This window comes from Maniola hyperantus, chromosome 11 (assembly GCF_902806685.2).
Source record: "Maniola hyperantus chromosome 11, iAphHyp1.2, whole genome shotgun sequence".
Taxonomy (NCBI): Eukaryota; Metazoa; Arthropoda; class Insecta; order Lepidoptera; family Nymphalidae; genus Maniola; species Maniola hyperantus.
This window is the reverse complement of record NC_048546.1, coordinates 11,846,269-11,865,087: the sequence shown is the minus strand read 5'-3', so window position 1 is coordinate 11,865,087 and position 18,819 is coordinate 11,846,269. Positions and strand designations below refer to the sequence as shown.

Here is an 18,819-nt window from a genome sequence, read left to right as displayed (position 1 = left end):
GGAAACATTTTACCACTCTCTCGCGCAATCTATTCAGTTTTAAAAAATGATATTAGAAACCGCAATATCATTTTTGAAGACCTATCCATAGATACACACACGTATGGGTTCGATGAAAAAAATATTTTTGAGTTTCAGTTCTAAGTATGGGGAACCCCAAAAATTTTTTTTCTATTTTTGTGTGAAAATCTTAATGAGGTTCTCAGAATACATCTACTTACCAAGTTTTAACAGTATAGTCTTATAGTTTCGGAAAAAAAGTCTCTGTGACATACGGACGGACAGGCTGACAGACAGACATGACGAATCTATAAGGGTTCCGTTTCTTGCCATTTGGCTACGGAATCCTAAAAAGTAAATCCTACCCGATTGCACTATGAATATTCAGATAATTAAAGGAGAAAGTAGTATTTCCAGTTGAATGACGTCTACTTTACACCTAGTACCTACAGCAGAATATGATGCTCGTCGCGTAAAGTTCACTGCTCAGTGCTCACGCGCATCCTTGGCAGTTGACGAATTCGCGTCGTATTCTGCGTAACGCACGCCGCACGCGCCTCGCCCGCACTTCAGAGATGTATTGTTAAATTTACAATTAGTGCCTTGTCAGAAGCCGTATCCACTAGTGATCGGCATACAAGGGCAGAAAATAATAATTCTAATTTATAGTGAAGTGTTATATTTAATTTAAAATTAGTGCCTCGATAGCAGCCGTGCCGTGCCAACTGGTGATCAGCATTCAGTTTATATTATTAAACTTAGTAAATTCCATATTGTATTCCAATATTTAGTTATCAGTGTAAATAATTGGAATAATAAAATATTTTTACAAGTAATCGAAATTAGTGGACTATTTTGAAAAATGGCGGCTAAAACCGAAAGTAGTGCGAGTTCGGACCTTTATTTGGAATTCGAGAAATTCGGTAGATATCATTTCATACAGTATTTGCTGGTATGTTTACCACTCATGATGGTGTCAATGATACACGTGAATTATATTTTTGTCGCCGAAGACGTCAAACACAGGTAAATATTAATTTTAATTTAGTATAAGTGAAATTACATTCAGTCATTTTAAACTTAAACAGATTCTAACGGCCGTTTTATAAAGTGAAAGATATAAATCTAGTTTTATTTAAATTTTAATCTAAACATCTTTGTTACTAACCATAAAAAGAATAAAAATAGTACCTAGGAGATACTTTAAAACAAATGGAGATCTTATCACTGCAGTGTCCCCTTCCAGGCAATCTATGGCCCATACCTCTACTTAAGAAATTATAGAACTGTAAGATGGAAATCGCAAATCGCAATGCAACTAGGTATACATAAACAATAAACATACACACTTTGCTTGGATAAATATATTTAAACTTATTATATTAACACATTAAATCACCAGGATGTATAAAAATAATCTAAGTATTTTCAATTATTGCTGTTGTTCATCACGGGCCTACTAATGCGCAAGGACCTCCTCTCAGAAAAAAGAGGGTTTAGGCCATAGTAAACCACGCTGGCCAAATGCGGATTTATATATGGGTTATTCAAATAATTTAATATCTTTGGGGTTAATAATTCCTTGTGTTAGGTAGTTCTTTGGCGAAGTTTGTTATTTTGTAGCGTATTCTCAGAAACAATCCTATTTTAATGATTTCAGCAGGTAAGAGTACCTAATTGAATTTATACAGGTTGTAACCAGAACGCTAGCAAAAACTTTGCATTATTGTTATACTATCTAACCACAATCCAATACTCAATAACCATTTGCCTCATTTTGTAATATTTTTCAAACCCGCAATGTACAGCGTGCAAAATTCGGGTCAATGGCTCGCCTACGACGGCCAATTTATATAATAACCAATTTATATAAAATTTGGTACAAAGGTAGCTTGCATCCTAGAAATTGACATAGGTAATTTTTTTCCCGGAAAAACAAAAAGTTCCCACAGGAAACCTAAATCCAAGCGGACAAAGTCGCGGGCATCATCTAGTTTCAAATAAATAAATATGAATAGTAGAAAAAAATCAGTAGATATTACTCGCAATTATATCAATAATTGTAATAGCTATTATAGTAGGTATATGTAAACCTGTGTCAATTGTCATTCATCAATTATTTATTTACGAGCAGTAGAAGAGTAGATATGCTCCTTGTAGTAAATCAATGGGGTCGCTGTTCCGGTTTGGCGCCCAGCCGGCGCCTGACCACTTGACCACTCGATGATGGTGGTGTCTTTAACAAGGCAGATAGAAATTTAAACAAACAATCGGATTGTGTTTCTCCTTTCTATAAGTCCCGCAAATCGCTAATGCCCGTGTCATTTTAGTGACGTCAGCACTAGACTGAAGTTTTGAGCTGATGGTAGGTATATTTTTATATCGGCTGACGTCAAAATGACGTCATTTCGATGTTAATGAGACATGGTTCCAGCGCAATAGCTATTTGCATGACTTATAGCTAAGAACCTACACAATAATAGAACAAAGAACAGGCAAGTGCCAGATATCCCTAAAATAGTCTGATGTTTATGACTCATTCAATTATATTCATGTAATTTTTCAATTAAGTCAGTGACTGTGTGACTTTAAGTAAAGAAAAAATAAAAGTTTAAAAAAAATTAAAAATCTGAGAAATGATTTTTATCGAAAACTCATCTCCTAAGCTGAAGCTTGTGGTGGTTCGTGTTTGGAATTTCAAAGAAAACGGTCAAGTGCGAGTCAGATTCGTACCTACAAGGAGGATTCCGTACCATCGAATAAGAAATTAAACTTTTTAATGCCTAATCACAAATTCACGGTTTCAGGACTTTCCCTTAACTTGTGCTAGAAGACGCCTATCTGCCATACTTCTTGGTATAGGTTTTAATTCCCATGACAGATAGACAGATGGACAACGAAGTGATAGTACAAGGGTTCCTTTTTTCTCAGGAGATACGGAACGCTAAAATAATGACTGAATTTTAATTGATGCAAAATCTTTTAATTTACTACTTGCATAATTTTAATTTGACGTAGAACATAACAAAATCTATTTTCGAGTATTAAAATTAAGAGTTTACTGAATTATCCCCTCTGTGGCTCTTCAATTCCACGTATACATTGGCGAAGTGCGTTGTGCTGATGTGGCACTAATAAAAGCCATAGAGCAAAATAATAAGAAGAAGAAGAAGAGCTATAGTATTAATACTATTATACTTTGACCTTATTTTTATTTTGTACTAATCTTGCTTTATAATAAATTCTAGTCTACATTATAATATAATATAATATAATATAATATAATATAATATAATATAATATAATATAATATAATATAATATAATATAATATACTAGCTGCCCTGGCGAACTTCGTTCCGCCTAACAGTCGATTCAATTTTTTAAAAATTTTCTCTCCGTAAGAACCATCCTCGTACTTCAAGGAATATTATAAAAAAAGAATTAGCAAAATCGGTTCAGCTTTTCTCGAGATTTGCGATGAGCAACACATTAGCGATTCATTTTTATATTATAGATAAGCACGCAAATGAATAATATTTAATATCTAGTAATGATAATTTAATAATTTTAATCCTATTCTTATTGTATCTTTAATATTTATCATTTTATTGTACCTGAAATTGTATTTGCAATACCCTGACAGGGTCTCATGTACTTACTTATATTTAGCTTAAAGCACCCATGACCCATCCATCAATTAATCCTAAATGTATATGAAAGCAAATAAATAAATCTGAGCTTACTGACTTTTATGTCATAGTAATTCGTAAAGCTTTTGCAGTAACCATTAACTTGCATATCTACGGACGCGAGTCCCGAGTCGCAAGTACGCGATCAACTAACAGTGTAAAATTCCTATATATGCAATAATTCTAAAACAAGTATCACTATTGATAGGAAAATTACGCCTGCATAACCTTAAGGCCAAAAAAAATTGCGTTCAATGTTATTGCTTGGCATTTAGCAGGCATTTGATTGAATTAAATTTATACCTATCACATATTCTATTTTTTGAAGTTATCTGTATTGTATGTTTAAAATATAAGAACTAGTTCTAAGTACACGGTCCATTTGATCGTAATTACCGGATTAGTTATTTAATCTCATTCGGTAGCGTTGCTTAATAAACAAACTAACGCTTTTAATTATTTGTGTTCTTCATATAAAACAGATTATGCATAACATAAGATTAATTAATATTATATCACGAACCTATTACCTACACATCAAACAGTATCTAGTTTCAGCATATCAATAACAATAAAATCATTTGACTTTTACATTAACAACTCTATACCATTTTAGAGTACCTTGACTAGTACCATGTATTTACAGTTTGTCTAAGTAATTAGTGCCTACCATCACTGCGAAACTTACCTACTTTATGACAATTGACACGTCTGAATCCCGTAGGGCGATTGTCTAAAACCTGCATCAATCATTATTACAATCTCAATTGTTCTGATTGGCTGAATTTGTGCGATTCTTGTTGCAACAATGCATTGTGGCCAATAGTGAGCGAGCATTAACCAATCAGAGATGATTGCGATCGTGACATTGTCAAACAACTGCGGTAGGGCCACAGGTAAAACCGTAAAACTAAATAAATATTACGGTCATGGCTTCTAAGTAAAATATAAAAACTCAAAGGAAACATTTTACCACACTAAATAAATAAATAACAGAGACCCATATTTTGTTAGTATTGACAATGCTTTAAAACTATGTTAGTATAATCATTTTATTTTTACAACTATAAAACTATATTTAAATACAGTAAGGGCGCAAATAACAAGATTTTGGGATCACTTTCAACAAGCCCTTGTCCGGTCAACACTGCGTTATTTAAGAAGCTTGTTGAACTTCGATGATAGATAGTAGGTAGATAACACGTAGTGGAATTTGCTCTACCTTATTATCTTTTTGGGGGTTACAATATGGTATTTGAAATAGGCTGAGAGGCCTAAGTATGTACCGAGTTATAAATAAATTTCCGGGTAAATAATAACACAACAGGTCATTTTCGTAAATATTTATCATCAAATTACAAAAGTTCTAAAAGCGCGTGAGTGGGTGCGAACTGAACGAATGCCAGTTGCTAAATCGATCACGTGATGAGTGAAGACGCTGATTGCAATTCAACAAATATTATGGACATTTTCCTTATAAAAATATTTAATGAAAAACTGAAAATGAGACCTAAAAATGTGTTTTAGAATGTGTTTAAGACATGTAAATGAAATTACCTATATAACATAAGTAGGTAAAAGTATTGTCTATTCTTGTTGCAATCTTTATTGACATAGGTAATAGGTACAAGCCTTGATCTAAATAAAAACAAGGACAATGGTTATAATGGTATTTTTAATATCCCGTATTTTGTCTCAGTGAAGATTGCTATTACGACTAGGTATCTCACGAAAGATATTATATTGTGATATACACGCATGATGTTGCAATAAATGCATTGCAACATGGTAGGTACTGGCATGGAAGCTAACCTTTGCATAAATGGGAAATATAAAAGTCACGAAAACAATAAATATAATTTTAATCCTTTGAAGCTCAACCGGGCAGATTTTTCTTAACAACTTTCGTGGCAAATATTTGTGCCAGATACAAGAACAAGATACGCGATTGCATGTTTGCAATTCCAGACTTGTTTTATGATTATATTCTCTTTGGGTTTATAAACGAATTCAAATGTAAATTTTCATTTACTAGAGTGCACAGTCGTTGGTACTTTAACAATATTGATAAAGTCGGACCCTATGAAAAATCTAATTTCAGACGTAATGTTAAGAACTTTCTTAAGATGTCACAGGAAGAATGCAACCATGCGGAATAACCCTAAAAGATTATTGGCATCTCCATATTAAGAACGAAAAAAAATTCTATAAGTCCAAAAACATGTTACGCAAAAATATATTTCTAAATCTAGTTTAATTTAATCTAATGTACTAAGGAGCCAGTGCGTGTCAGACCTTCCTTATTTTATAAAAGCTGAAAGTTTCTCTGCGTATGGTCCCCAACACACCTACATACTTAAATAAATCTAGTTTCATTTAATCTAATGGACTAAGAGTCAGCACATGCTAGACCTTCCTTATTTGATATAAGCTGAAAGTTTTTCTGCGTATTGTCTCCAACACAGGGAGGAACGACCAGTGACTATGAAGCTTGGATGATGGTGGCTTTGGGAAATAACTTGGTAATAAACGTGTAAAAATCTTACGTCAAAGTATAAAGTCTATTGTTTTAAATATTTTCTTCGGAATATTATTACGAATCACGTGATGCATTGCCAGACACTTATTATCGTGGCAACTTCCTCCCAAACACTCTTCAATTTTTAAACTTTAAGGGTGTCTGTTACGGGGTGTACCACCAACTACTCCCTGTATTGTGGACAATATAGGGAGGTAAGAAAAACTTTCAGCTTTTATAAAATAACGAAGGTCTAGCACGCGCTGGCTCTCTCTCTATTAGCTTGTTTGAAGCTATGCTAAAAATATGAAAATGTCAATTTATAAATATGTATGTGTCGTTACGTTGTTAGGTATGTGATAGCTACATTGGCAGATAGTTTTCATTGGTCTAATATGCGGGTTCATAATTGAGCCTGTAACTGATACCAACCACTTACTGGTAATTTGTTGATGGGCATAATTGAACGATTTGTTCCAATGTTATTTTTTATGTCTGGTGATGCAGTTTCATTACAATAAAAGTTATGTTAATTAGTCCTTTTGTAGGTAGTAATATTTAAGTAAGTAATTGTAGAAATAGTTTTCTATAAATATAATTTCTATCTTAGATCTAGCTATAATCACTAATCACTAAGGGTCGTCAATTTCCCACAAGTTCGGAATGCTGTTTATATCAAGTTTCTTAAGTCCAGAACCCGTTTTGCATTATAAAAATAGACGACAAGTTTTATAACCACCACCAACCTTTAAAACAACTCCAGGACATGTCGTACGTCTACGCCTTTTTGTATACTTCTCTTTTTTTGTAATATTCATACATACAATAATGTTTATCTATCCACTATGACATAAATTCTTAAATAACAGCCTCATGTTGACCGATGACCGGCCAGAGTTCACAAAACGATTATGTGATCATACTGCATTTTCTATTAATTTGTATTGAATAATAAAATGCTAATTTATTTCAGATGTCTGGTCCCAGAATGCGAGGATACGAATCCAAGTGTGGATTTACCAGTTTGGTGGCCGAATGATGTGGACGCTAAATGCTTCCGACCCGTTGTCGATGTGCGGGAGTACGATAAATCAAATCAAACATGTTCAAATCAGACATTTCTCGAGATACTAGAAGAATGCCACGAGTGGATTTACGAGAATGATAATTCGATCGTTTCTGAGGTAAGTTCTGGGTGAATATGAAGAAAAAATGATCTTTTTAAATTTTTTCTTGTCTCTTTCCGTTTCTAAATAATCGAAAGTGCCTAATCATTTAATTAATTATGCAGCGAGTAGATATTAGAGTATCAGCAACTGATTCTATATTATCATCTTATTAATATACTGTATTTACAAATATAAGATTGCCCCTTTCTCAGCACTCATGATAATAGACTAGGTACCCTTAACGATACTTAGGCTTAACGAATTTTTTATTGCCAGCTTTTATCATAACATCAGTGAATTTTTTTCACGATTGGCCGCCCCTAATACCTGGCCGCCCTAGGCTTGGGCCTACTGGGCCTTAGGGCAAATCCGCCACTGGTGAATGTACTAATGTACACAAAACACTAACATTGACATAAATGGTTCCCTCAAGGTTCAAAACGTGTTAGGTTCAACCATAAAATTTACAAGTCTTCAAGAAGTCTTAGAATTATTTTAGAGACTGCAATCTATGAAACTGGGTAGAAATCAGTACCCATTTTTTATTATGCAAAAGTGTGTTTGTTTGTTGGTTTGTCCTTCAATCACCTCGCAACGGAGCAATCGATTGACGTGATTTTTCGCATGAAAAATCAGCAAAAGGGCATCAGATAGTATTGTATAAGATTAAATACAACACACTTAATCAACGCCATTGACAGAAAAGTGCGATAAAAATACATTAAGTGTATGAAAGATAACTTGAAAATAAATAAATAAATGCATGATTTTTTGAGAGTAAGTAAACAATAATATTATATTTTATAGGTAGTTTTATGATCCCTCTTATTATGGAGATCATTATGATTAGCGTTGAATAACTTTATGTACTCTATCTATGTTTAACGTAATACCTTATCAAAATATATTATGTAGCTATGTATGTATGTTATGAATTACCTACCTATTAAAAGAAAAGCGGCAAGGGCGGTCAATGGCATGAAATTATGGTAAATATATTTATTTCCACGTTAAAAAAATACTTACTTATTAATCATATTACTTTCAATACCTTTAGTAGGTACAGGACAAAATATGAGCTTTTATTAAGAACATATTTACAGGACTGTCCTATGTACGCAATCGGAATGGTCATAATTGTTTATTCCGTTACGCATGCCTTCTAAGTTCTAACGTCTTTTTAAACTTTTTGCTAAGCTCGTTTTATAAAACAGGCTATTATACCCGTACCTACAAGGTATTTTATTTATTAATAGACGTAGGTACAAAATCTACAGGTATTGACTGTTGAATGACAATGAGGTAGGTAATTACTTACGGTCGAAATTCTAATTGTATCTGTAATCTGTCGATAGGTTACTTAGCAACGTATTTTTGTCAATTTTTTTTATCTGTTCGATAATCCATACTTCCATACTAATATAAAGTGTGTCTGTCTGTCTGCTAGCCTTTCGCGGCCCATCCGTTCGACTGATTTTGACGAAATTTCGTACAGAGATAGCTTGCAACAACACAGTGACATAACACACATGTATGTCACTAAGTGACAGACAACGAAGTGACAAATAAAACAGACAAAGAATAATAGGAAAAGGATTCATATTTTTCTCTGGAGATACGGAACTCTAAAAATAAATACAATCATCAAAATTAACTGGTGATGATAAATTAATGTATTGTTTCATTAGATAAAATATGTTAATTACTTTAAGTATAATTTAACTTTAGTTTGATTAGACGTTGAAAATGACAGTCGATAAAATATCATCGATCAAGCCATAGCATTAGCATTAGAACCAGTTCTAGTTTAGGAAGGTGTGTCTTTGACGCCAGATAGCTGTTTGCCAAGCCTATTATATCTAAGTACAAGCTTACATAAAATTATTATTTACCAACACTAGTAAAATGGTTACTGGACTAAGCTGCTGTGATAGACGGACAGATTTAGTCGCACCATAATAAGAAAAAACCGGCCTAGTGCGATTCAGACTCGCGCACCAAGGGTTCCGTACTACAGTCGTATTTTTTCGACATTCACAAACGATTATGTGAAAAAGTAAAATTAAAAATCTGTTTTAGAATAAATGATACCCCATTTGGTATAGTGATCTTACTTTGAAAGTTGAAAATTTTCGTATTTTCATTTGTAGGTACTATAAGACCTGCCTACCTGTCAAATTTCATGAGTCTACATAGGTCAACGGGAAGTACCCTACAGGTTTTCTTGACAGACACGACAGACAACAAAGTGATCCCATAAGGGTTCCTTTTTCCTTTTGAGGTACGGAACCGTACGTTCGAATGCGATCGATGGTACGGAACCTTCAAAAAGATATTTATCTTATTTGTCACTAATAAAATCACAATAATAATAATTATCACCACTATATTATCTTACAAATCTAACACTATACCAGACAATCAATAAGAGTAATTTATTACCTATTTTGAATCAATCATTTGACTTTGACTTTGACTTTGACAACGGTCTACGACCTAATGTATATTTTGTAAAATGTGTGTAAGATACATAATGTTTTTAATTGCCATCTCGTCAAATAAATTATAATAACTTTAAGTCGATAGAGATAAGCCTGCTCTTACAACCATAATCTTAGCCCATAAACGTATAAGGTAGTGCAACGATTTGTTTAGGAGTTTATATTAGTTAGGTATAAATATAAGCTTCCTTAGAACATCCTCATTATTAATAAACCTAGATATTATCTGATAGTACAAAAATAGATCTATCTCGTGATTAGGCCTCGACGCCTACATATTTCATTGCACCGGTGTTAGTGCCAAGGGTCATGAGCTGAGTTTCCGGGTAGATCCATTTAGTAATAGTTCTGTAAATTTGGAATATATTATACAAAAATACAGGGTGGAATTGGAATGCATAATCTAAATATATAAAAGGAAAAGGTGACTGACAGACTGATCTATGTTGATAGATCAGTCTGTCAGTTACAATACAGTATAGTACTATAGTAAGCACAGCTCAAACTACTGGACGTATCGGGATGAAATTTGGCATGCAGACAGCTATTATGGCGTAGACATCCGATAAGAAATAATTTTTGAAAATTCAATCTCTAAGGGGGTAAAATAGTGGTTTAAATTTGTGTAGTTCACGCGGATGAAGTCGCGGGTTAATTAGCTAGTAAATAATATGAATACACATAGGAGCAGTAGCCTTCGGCTGCAATTCATAGCTAGTCTTATTCTTCAGTTGCTCCCCTCTTATATACAAAGTTTGGCTTACATTATAGCTACTTTGAACTCAGATGCACCCACGCACCTATTCAAAGTAGGTACTGATTGTGTGCTGATTCCGTACCACTTGCGGAGGTTAATGAGTCAAAAATACGTAGTCACTAGTCTGTCAAGTTTTCATCCTTGGATATCGCACGCTCAATTTGCAACCGTTTTTCCTTTTGAGGTACGAAACCCTGAAATTGCGGTTTTCTAGTTTTTACTCTTCATGTCTGTGAAAACTTCATATTTCCTGTTCGTTTAACTGTAGACCCACATTTTTTAAGCTTGCCGCTCGCTTCTTGAGATGAAAAATCCATATAGGTAGGTAGCTGATGCGTTCTCTCATTGATGGCAATACATTCATGAGTCAATCATAGATCTAAAAAAACTTGGTAGACCTACTGATTTCACACGTAGCTAGGCTAATGTCCATTGTCGCAATCGATTTAGCATATCTATACTATCTATACTTATAAATAAAATTAACGTGTCTGTCTGTAATGTTTGATGTAAACACAAATTCAGAGTTTTTAGATTTTTCCCCTCATGACGTCTGCCATAAGACCTACCTTCCTACCAAATTTCGTGATTCTAAGTCAACAGGAAGTACCCTATACGTTTCTTGACAGACAGACATAGAACAAAGTGATCCTAAAGGGTTCCGTTTTTCCTTTTGAGGTACGGAATCCTAAAAAAACTATTTTACGTCAGCAATTATTTTACAATATGACCTATGTCGTTCGCCATAGCGGTAGCGCGTAGAAAAACCTGAATTAGGTATTGTACCTATATTGTGCTAATTTTATAATATTTGGTAACTATGGGAAAATGAACATTGAACATTGCCCCTAGAAGGTCACGTGACCCGTGCAGATCGAACGTAGTAAAATACGCTTATTCTAAGAAACCTGTTTTATTTACTTAAAAAATACCTGTCCCCGTCATTGAAACTGGTTTACGAACGATCTACATAGCCTCGCTCAAACGTCCTTCATAATATTAGGACAAATCCGGCGAAATTCAAAATCATGGCGGACCTAATGATTGCGGAATTTATTTTAAGTACAGTAAATATTAGGTATATTTTAAGTCAAACTAGCTGTGTCTATCCGGTTAAATATCATTATAGCTAGACCGTAGCTTAGGAAATCCATAAAGAGTAGGTACCTATCTACTTATACCTATAGTTAAACTGGGAGGTTTAAACTTTAAGCACAGAGTAGGACTTTAAGGGCACTTATTAGTTATTACATATTTTAACGGTTACCTAAATACCTACCTACCTAACTACAGCTGTGTAAATAGACTAAATTAAGGATGCAGTCAGTCATAACTAACATCATCATCATCATCATCATTAGTATTATCAACCAATAGACGTCCACAGCTGGACATAGGTCTCTTGTTGGGGCTTCCATCTTCCACACACAACGTTCTTGCACGCCTGAATTCAGCGGCTCCCTGCGACTCGGTTTGGTGACGACCGTCCACGAGATCCTCATTTCTGATTTGATTACGTAGAGAAACCCGAAGCATATAGCTCGCTCCATTCGCCCGCCCATAGTTAGTAGATCGGCTCCATCTTATGTCATTGGCAATTAACATCTAAATACATATAAATACAAAGTGCGTTTGATTTGGTTGTTGATTTGTCCTTCAATCATGCCACGAGCGCGGAACAACGCAGCAAATTTTTGCATGATTAATAGTTAAAGACCTGGACCTAGGCTACTTTTTTTCTCTCTGCAAATTAAAGAGTTCCCATTTTATTTCAAAAATATTTATTTACCTATCAGTTACGTAGTTACGTAGTATCAGTATTACGTACGTAGTTACGTAGTTAGGTATGTAGATACCTAAGTATTGTTTACATAATTTACTGTATTTTTTCTTTTTAGCTCAACCTGGGTTGCCAGTCATGGAAGTCGACTCTAGTTGGAAGTCTCCACAATGCTGGGATGGTTCTGTCCATGATAATAACTGGATGGATAGCAGACAAGTAAGCGTTTTACTTGTTACTGACGAATGTATAGTACGCGACAGGTCGAGATGGCAATGGCGGGTGACGTGCGGGTGCGCGGGGCGTCCCACCGCTTCATACCCCGATTGCCATCTCGATCGGTCGCATACTATAGGTACTTCATCATCATCGTCTCAAGCAATTACCGCTACACTACTAGTAGGTAGACCCGTGGGTCTGCTCTCAGAATGAGAAGGGTTATTGGCAGTGGCGTGCACAGGGTTTGAAGCCAGGGTAGGCATTAGTTAGGTAGGAACCTGTTTAATGGCAGGTCATAATGAAAACTATGCATTGAGCTATTACAACTGGGGTAAGCAGTGCATTTATGCCTCTATGACCTGCACGCCACTGGTTATTGGCTACCCCGCTCATTGCTAGCGCTAGTCAAATGCTGATTGGCAGACTTCGCACACCTTTGCGAATATTATGAAGAACTATACGATACAGAATATAAGTAGAATACTTATTATATAATATACTTATGATATGGAATATAGACTATACGAAAAACTATATAGAATACAGTTTTCACGTTGTTTCCTTCACCGTTAAAATTAAGGTGTGTACTGTGTACGTAGGTACCTACTTACCTACCTATTTATGTGCAGAGGTACCTACTTATAACGTACCTAAGCGTATTATAAGATATTTCACCGAAGACAAGTAGGTAGATGACCCGTGAACTTTAAGGAAAATCGATAATAAGGAAAATACGATTTTTTATGATCAGCTTAAATTCCTCTTAAATTGCATAACTTCCAGCGATATACTTATTTATATTTATAACTTCTGAGTACGAATACCTATGATTATGTATGGTAAGTATTTTATGCAACTAATTTATTTAATAGGTAAGTATGCCTATTAGAAGTTGCATACTTAACACATTCTGAAGAAAAATTATGAATGAATTAGAGGTAGGTATACTACTACGTGGCAGAAAATATTGTGGTCTACATCGACCTTTAGAAAGAGATAGGTACCTAGCGGTTTCGTAGAGTGTTGCCTCTGTTGTCGTTGAGAACGGTAAAACGTCACATCGGTAAGTATGAGTGACAGAGACAACGCTCTATAAAACCGAAATCTCATTCTAAAGGTCGATGTACCTACATCATTTCTTGCCGGCTACTGTAATATTGTATTCTGGCTAACAAAAGTAGAAACTGGAAAAGCGCGGCAAATTCAAATAAAATCAGTATGGCAGCCCCAAAATGAGCATGACAGACCCTGGGCCTGGATTAGCCTGGAATACCTAATCTAATTTGATACTTTAGAATAGGCATGATGACTACCTACTAATTCAGCGACTTTTTATCATAAACAATTGACGTAGGTAATTTGACGTCGACGACTTTTTTATTTAAATCGATAATTTTAAATGGTTAGCAAACTTAAAACTAAAAGCAGACGTGAATTTTATGGGTTTTGGAAGACTCTCTATTTAATAATTCCTAGGAAATAATTTATTTTTGACATAGGCATCATCCCAAATCCTCATTTTATTTTAAACAGATTATGTTATTCCTTAAATGAATTAATGGGTTATTCCAAGTCTGTTAAACTAATTTTGGGGCTGCCATACTGAAGTTTCTAGAAATTGCCGCGGTTTCCAGTCATTACGTTCGTTAGCCAGACTCTTGTGAATTTTATCTACAGAATCTATTTTTCAATTTCTTAAATATTAATAAGAATGATTAAAAAACTCAGATTCGCATTTTGAAAAGAAAAATTAGGAACTTGCTACTGTACTAATTTTTCCGTGTGTAGTACATAGTATAAGAGATGGTGTCAAATCTTTTTGCAACATTTAAATATTTTTTCACAGAGTTGGAAGAAAACCTACAATAATTGTATGCTCAATCGGCGGTGCAGTTGGACTGGCGAAAATATTTATTACAAATTACTATGCATACCTTGGCGTTGAGTTTTTAGAATCCGTTTTAGCTTCAGGGTTATATACAGTGGCTGTTGTTTTATGTAAGTTTAGTATTTGTCATGACTCATTAGATTGATTTTTTGTAGAGTGGTTGTCTATTTAATTTAACAATAAATAAAACCTCTATAGGTACTTAATAAACCTCTATAAACTTTATTTTACTTGTTCCAGTAATAGAAATCGGCGGTGAACCAAATCGTGTATTGGCTGGAGTGATATTTTCATATGCAGTTTACGTAGGAGAAGTGCTATTTGCTTTCTTAGCCATGGGCCTAAAATATTGGAAAACCCTTATTCTAGTCGTATACACCCCGATGGTACTATTCATTACATACATAATAATTTTAAAAGAAGGCACGAGATGGCAAATGCTCAGAGGCAGAACAGCGGAGGCAAAAGAAACATTGAAATTAACAGCAAGAATGAACAAGATACATGTTAGTGCGAAGGAGATTGATGAAATGAGTGCCGAAGATCTAAGATTTAAATTCAATATAGTAATGCAGAAAGAGAAGGAAAGCTTGAAAGATATTCTGGCTTCCAGAGAGACGATGCTACGTCTGATAGTTACTTCATTTTGTTTCTTCACCTCAAGTTTCATATATTACGGCTTAGCAGTCCATTCAGTATTATTACCGGGTAATAATACACCAATTTCGTGTTAACGTCTATTGCCTCCTTTCCTGGAGATCTGCTAGCGCTTTATACGTTCAAAAAGTATGGAAGGAAAGTGTCTCTACAATGTGGCTACGTTTGTTCTGCAATATTTCTTATCGCTCAGACTTACACTCCTGATTGTAAGTATTTTAAAATCTTATAAACTCACTCTAAATAACTCTTCTTATAACAAATGAATTTTTGTATGTAAAAACATTATAAGTGATTATTCTTTGTTCTCTTGGTTAGCGTGGCGCTTATTTTCTGCAAGAAGCGATTAGTTTAGCTTTAAAGTAAGCCAAGAAAAAAATGGAAAGCGTTGGGCTACCTATAACATTTTTTAAAAGCATATGACTACTTTTAAGAATCTTGACTTTTATTTGTTTTTAATGTCTGCTTTCTTTTATTTTAGCACTGTCCTGGTTGAAAATTTTATTATTTTTGTGTGGGAAACTTGGAGTAGTGATTTGTTTTACTGGCATATACACGTACAGCCTGGAATTGTTCCCTACAAGTGTTCGCGGGACGCTTGTTGGAGTTGGCAACACCGCTGCCAGAGTAGGCAGTATGCTGGCACCACTTACGCCTCTTCTGGTAAGATGTTTTTTATAATTACTACCCTACCGGTAAAGACATACCGCCATGGTATTGAGCGTTTCATATCTCAAATAGAATATTTAAACTGGGTAGGTATAAATATTTAGAAGTGCTAGCTCCTGAAATTCATAGGTTTATATTTTTAAAGTAACAGACAGTAATAGATAGATCAGTCATCTCACAGCTGGGCGAAGGTTTCCAGCAAGGATCAGCACAAAACATGGTCCTGTACAGCTTGAGTCCAGCCGGCGTCTGACCACCTAGTGGAGGGTCTACCGACGCTGCGTTTTCGGGTGCGAGGTCGCCATTAAAGCCCTTGTGACTCCAATGCTTATCAGTTCTTCGAGATTCGAAGTATTTGGTTTATTAACATTGAAACGTTGTTGTTACAGGCGAGTGAATTGAACGCGTTGCCATCCATCTTATTCTCCACGACAGCGATAGCAGCAGCGCTCCTCTTGTCTTTTACACCCGAAACGATGACCCTACCTTTATTTGATACGATAGCACAAATAGAAGCGTATAAAGCTAAAGTTATGACGCATTTGTAATGATGTCAATCAAAACTAGTTTAAAAGGTCATAAGTTCTCTACGCGTTACTGAAGTTTGTTCTTAGAAGTCCAAAATTTTTTATTTAATATTTTGGTTAATTATTATTAAATTATTTTGTTTACGTTTCTGCTGACCTATTGCTTAGCTCAGTGAACATTTGTAATTTAGTTGTGATATATACCTAGGTACATTAGGCAAAAAAATACCAATATTAACTGCGTAGGACGTCTATGCCATGCCATCGGGAATTTATAATTGTGAATTATTGGTTACGTTACTCAATAATAAATTTGGAGTTTGACAGTAATAATTAGGTAGTTGGACACTTTTCTTAGCGCTTAAATAGGTATAATTTTAAAAATAAAACTAAAAGTAAAAGTGAAACTTCTTTTTGTGCGTTGGGCGATTTTGGGATGGGTAATAATTTCAAAAAATCCATTGTTATTTCATAGTTGAATATAAAATTTTGAAGTTTTTACTTCTGTCGGTGTCAACACTGCCTGATAATATTTTTTATTGTCTTTATTTTTATGGGAATTTTGTATTTTAATAAAATTATAATGTTCACTGATTTACTTAATAGAGCTACGCTTATTGTGTTAGATACTTACTTGACGACTATTATTGTATTATTTAACGATTGCTCTGACAAAACTTGGTTAAAATGAATAAATGAGCATTAAGATAGGTATTAATTAGTTAAAATAAAATAAAATCATTTTATTAGAGCTTAGTAAGATAAGATATTTTTATTAGATCCTAAATAAAATAAGTAAGTTAATTTCTTTGAAAATGTTAGATTATATTTTTAATAATATACGTAAGGCGGCAGCTATCTTATGAGTCGAAACATTTGTAGTTATTATGACTTATGTACCTAAGTATACAATTATTTCATTAGGTTAGCATTTTTTGGTAATCGAATAGTTTTATTTAAATACTTAAGCTATAAATCAAAAATAAAAACTACCTATAGGTACTTTTAAGTAGGTTTAAGTAGTATAAATATATTCATGGATCCTTATAATTATTGGTAATGCAAAAATGTGTTTTTTTTGTTGGTTTGTCCTGCAATCATGCCGCAACAGAACTACAGATCAACGTGGTTTTTTGCATGGGTATAGTTGAAGACCTGAGAGAGATTATTAATATTTACTTTGTATGTGTGTTATCTGTACTCTCTAATGTAAATAATATAATGTCTAATTTAGTTCAATCTAGATAAATTTGAATGCCTATATTAATTGTTATAAATAAATACCTAATTAAATGAAATTATTGTCTTCATTTATTTCCAATTTTGAATAAAATAATTAATATTTAACGCGTCTTTATTTTATTTACTTAGCTATTAAGTAAATATGGCCAATAATAATTATTATTAAGAAAACGCCAAGAAAATTCTTCGAATAGAAAATCTCCTTAGATAGATAGCTGACTCTATTGGTTTATCTCAAAGAGTATGTACATTTAATATACAGTTCTCATAATGTAGCCCGAACTGTAATGCTGTTTCTTATTATTAACAACAAATCTTACGTAAGTAGGTAGGTACTTACTCTGGTTGGTACATGGGTTGGTATCTTAGATGATGAGATGAGTTTAAAATAAGCACACTTGTCACTACCTGTAATATAACAGGTACCTATGAGCTCAGATTAATAAACTTGTATTTTATTCAATTCAAAGACTTTTAAGAATGTAAGATTTTATCCTACATCAGAGTATATTTAGCGAAACTCCTTGTTGTTTTGTTCCTATTTATTTTCAACGATAAAAGGCCAAGCCCTCTTAATATTTAATCCTTACAGCGGAGCGAGATCAATAATTATTAATCTATGATTTATTTATTTATTACTTATTATGCAAACTTTAAAATTAATGCTTATAAATTTTGTATCCACCTCTCGGACTATTTTAAAAATATCAGGAAGGATCGCAGCGCAGTTGTTCAAATTCGTTGTTGTTTCTTTTAGTGGCTTTTTGTTGTGCCATACCCAGTATAATAGTCATAGAGATAATAGTGTAGTCATAGATTAAATTTATTATTGGTCTCGCTCAGCTCTACGCTCTACATTGTAGTCTTTGCCACACAGCACAGCACAGCTTTGTTTGGAGAAAACACAAAAGAGGTTGAACAGTTTTTATTTTTATAAGTCTATTCTGAGCAGTCCTAGTCCGATTTGTGATAACTGTGATAACTACACTAAAGTCTGGCTAACAAAAGATGAGACTGGAAAAGCGCGTTAGCGCGTTAAATTAAAAAAATATCAGTATGGCAACTCTGAAATTAGTATGACCTTGAGTATGACAGACCAGGAATAACCGGATTTGATAGAACAGAAATAAAAATTCTAAAGTAGGTATCAAATTAGGTTATTCTAGGTCTATTGTTACTAAATGTGTACCTACTAATTTTG

General features: G+C 34.0%; 1 pseudogene; it reads left to right on the top strand.

Annotated features, from left to right (window-relative positions):
- The first annotated feature begins 554 nt into the window (after window positions 1–554).
- Window positions 555–17,674, top strand: LOC117986385 (organic cation transporter protein-like; annotated as a pseudogene).
- The last annotated feature ends 1,145 nt before the right edge of the window (window positions 17,675–18,819 follow it).